The sequence below is a fragment of the Mesoplodon mirus genome (genome assembly GCF_964341445.2).
Source record: "Mesoplodon mirus genome assembly, chromosome: X".
NCBI classification, from domain to species: Eukaryota; Metazoa; Chordata; class Mammalia; order Artiodactyla; family Ziphiidae; genus Mesoplodon; species Mesoplodon mirus.
Window position 1 is genome coordinate 32,643,570 of NC_138981.1, and position 4,028 is coordinate 32,647,597.

A 4,028-nucleotide genomic window follows, 5' to 3' on the forward strand; every position below is an offset into this window, starting at 1 on the left:
GAGATATTCACCACCAAAATGTTATTGGGAGGAGACATTTTTCAGAATACGTCTATATTTCCTTCAGAGAAGTGGAGCAAAAAGGTTAGCATTAAACATGTTAGAGGCATCCAGTAGTAGAGACCCTCATATTGTGATAAAACTTTCTTGGGGTAACTGATTAGCAAGATGATCAAAACCAAGGTAGTTTGAAACTGTCAATGGGCCAGAAATAATTGATTGCAGTGTAGGAAATGCAGAGGATAATATTCAATGGAAAAGAGATTTGTCACTAACAGCGTTTGTACCACATCACTTCACTCTTCATGTGATAGTCTCAAGTATCTGGTAGAAGAGCAACATTCAAGGTGTTGCAATATCTGACAAGCAAGATCTGTCAGATGTATATTTCCTTTAATGCAATAGACTAGAGTGTCAGGGAGAATGGGATCAGCTGTCTGATAAGTTAGATCTTAGAGATCTTGCTGTAAAGAGCAGAGTATTTTTGATATTCACAAGGAAATTCTTGTGCAAGTTGCACAGACATAAATATATATATATAAATGACTAGAAAGTGGAAATGAAGAGGAAGGACAGAAAATATGGCAGTGGCAAGAGATTCTCTTGTTTCATTTCACTTGGTTGTTAGGAGATGGAGCCCTGTATTCCACAGAACGTGACCGCTGACCACTGATTTGATTCATTTTGGAAGGCCTTCTGCGTAGTGAGAAGACTGAAAAGATTTTAGATAAATTTAACTTTCCATTTATCAAGATGTATTTACCTGGTAAAATGATTGTTTTTTTTTAGAAACGGCTAAATGTCAAATCATGAAGTAATTTGATAACACATGTAAATCCAGGCTCAGGTATGTGGTTATAAATGTCATTTAGAGCTTTCTAATGTGCATCCCCTAATAGGTTTGGACTGTTCTCTTTATTTGGCAATGCAAGCTCTTTTAGTATTACACAAATCTCTCAGGGCTGTGAACTATTAATCTTTGGGAAAACTTGCTACAACGACTTCCCTTTAAGAAATAGAAATGTTTAATGTTTTCAGCATGAGTCCAGCATTACTACAGGGGAGTATATCACAGAGGTTTTGAAGCACTGGATCAAACTTCACAGATAAGCAAGGCATCCCTCTTGCACAGCAAGTCAAAGAGAAAAGGGCATATATAGGAGTCAAAGAATTGGTAATGGTGATTGAAGTTTCACTACAAATAAGATCTTGCGTCCTTCTTTTCTACCATGAAAGCATCATACATATTATTACATTGTCTCTCTAAGTTGAGTAAACATTTTGCTAGTTAGGGCTCTTTCAAAAGCAAAGGCTGAGACAAAGATCTGAGTAATTTATTTGAGAGGTGATCTAAGGAAACAAAATGAGTCAGGAAGATAGAGCCAAAAATGGGACAAAATCAGAAGGGAGTATGGTAATGAGTAGCTTTTGCTGAGAGCAACTGGGTCCCCCAAAAAGGGATCCCTCTAAGTTACCATATAGAGCAGTGGGATTGCCTCACTGGTAGCTAGGGTGGCTGGAGCAGCTGAGGTGGTTGGGGTCATTTATTTATTTATTCTAATCCCTCATTGATTGAGAGTTATATGGAGAGAGGTGCATGAGCTTAAATACATGACATGATCAGCTTGCAACTGAGCAAGCTGATAGTTCTAGAAAAATCCTTTAGATGGAGAAGAAAAAATAGATGCTGGTGCTTTGTTTTTGGATGTAATATATTTTGTTAAATTGTCCAAATTAGGAACTTTTAGGAGAAGGCAGATTAGAGCTGTGTTGGGTTTCCAAAAGACATGTGAAATGGTAAGGGCCAATTTTTATAAGTGAAATGGTTATATTTCTCATCTTTTGTCTAATTATATGCACAAAATATTCAATGGTAATTAGCTAGAGTTTCTTTGTATCTATTTTTTTTCCTTTTCAAAAAAAATATTTCCTTTTCCTTGCTGAATGTTTGCATTGTTTAAAAATAAAGATCGCGAATCTTTCTAGACAAGGCAGTTGAGGAGGAGGGAGCGATTGGGAGGTGGGCTTGGCTTGGCGTGCACTCCGCACCTAGGGAACGTTATTGCGCGTGGAACGTCTGCTTTTGGCAGACTATTGCCCAGAAGAAAAGATGTTTGGTTTTCACAAGCCAAAGATGTACCGAAGTATAGAGGGCTGCTGTATTTGCAGAGCTAAATCCTCCAGTTCTCGATTCACTGACAGTAAACGCTATGAAAAGGACTTCCAGAGCTGTTTTGGGTTACATGAGACTCGTTCAGGAGACATGTGTAATGCCTGTGTCCTGCTTGTGAAAAGATGGAAGAAATTGCCAGCAGGATCAAAAAAAAACTGGAATCATGTGGTAGATGCAAGGGCAGGACCCAGTCTAAAGACTACCCTGAAACCAAAGAAAGTGAAAACTCTATCTGGAAACAGGATAAAAAGCAACCAGATCAGTAAACTGCAGAAGGAATTTAAACGTCACAACAGAAAATATGCTGTGGCATTATCTATAAAGGCCGTTTTGGGGAAGTCCTCATCGACACACATCTATTCAAGCCTTGCTGCAGCAATAAGAAAGCAGCTGCTGAGAAGCCGGAGGCGCAGGGGCCAGAGCCTCTGCCCATCTCCACTCAGGAGTGGTGACTGAGGTTGATGTAGAAGGGGAACAAAAAAATGAGTTAAATTTTGGAAAACACCAACAAAATGACCTTCCTATTTTTAACTTGGATACCTGTTATTCTGCCAAAAGTTGATTTCTAGAATAGTTTTGAGTGGGTTATTTTCCCTCCAGTTCCACAAAGTCTGAAGCCAGTATCTAGCTTACTAAAAGAAAAAAAAGTGTACATAATATTTAAGATGCTGAGTATTTCATAGGAAAGCTGAATGCTGCTGTAAAGTGCTCTTTAAGGCTTTTTTAAAAAAAAAAATCCCCTTCTAATGAATGAAATTAGGGGAATTTCAGGGGACAGAGATGGGATTTGTTGTATGATAAACGTATGTAGTTTTAGTCTTTCTATATTGAGAAGCAGTGGTTGGGGCATTTTTTAAGATGGCTGGCTACACTTGTTTTCCTTCGTTATAATAAATTTGTCATAACTCAGTAAACACAGACTTGCCCCTAGAGGTAGTTGTTAATAACTTTGAAATATTAAGGTGTTGCCAAGGTTCTGATGATTCAAACCTGTACTACTGAATATTAAGCAGGACGGACTAAGCTCTCTAGTGCGAATATCTTGAAGGAGTAATTTCTAAATATACAGAGGTAACTTGACTGTATATGTTGCATCATGTGTCACCTCCCTCCATATTGATATTTGATAAAGTTTTTAATTTATATGAAACTTCTAAAGCATAATCAAAGTTCCTCTTGGGGAAATGTCACATCTTTAGGATAGGCAATCCTATATGAATAGTACCAAAGCATTACCCCTTGGTAGAGAATGCACTCTATTAAAAACGTTAAATTATCTGAAAAATAAAATGTGCAAGTCTTCAGGATAGCACATGAAAAAAACAAAGGTTAATACTTCTTGGGGCACATTTCTTAGAGGGCTTGCAAGTGTGTAAATAATTTGTTTATGTTACATGACTGGTGACTTCATTGAAAATCTGCACAATTCAGTTTTAGCTCTGGATTACTTCGGTTGACCTTTGTGAAGGTTTTATCTGTGTAGAATGGTTGTTTGACTTGTTTTAACCTATTAGGGTTTTGGGTTCTGAAGTGGGAGAGCCAACTTCAAGACACGGGTCCACAAGAGACCTCCCAGCTCCACATAATATCAAGCAGCGAAAATCTCCCAGAGATCTCCATCTCAACACCAGCACCCAGCTTCAGTCAACGACCAGCAAGCTACAGTGCTGGTCACCCTATGCCAAGCAACTAGCAAGGCAGGAACACAACCCCACCCATTAGCAGAGAGGCTACCTAAAAACATAATAAGGCCATAGGCACCTCAAAACACACCACCAGACGTGGACCTGTCCACCAGAAAGACAAGATCGAGCCTCAACCACCAGAACACAGGCATTAGTCCCCCCCACCAGGA

At 38.8% G+C, this 4,028-nt stretch overlaps 1 pseudogene across 1 annotated transcript; it reads left to right on the forward strand.

Annotated features, from left to right (window-relative positions):
* The first annotated feature begins 1,995 nt into the window (after positions 1-1,995).
* LOC309796904 (SIN3-HDAC complex-associated factor-like) lies at positions 1,996-3,690 on the forward strand (annotated as a pseudogene). The gene has a single exon. The product of its transcript is annotated as an SIN3-HDAC complex-associated factor-like (transcript).
* Positions 3,691-4,028: the final 338 nt, after the last annotated feature.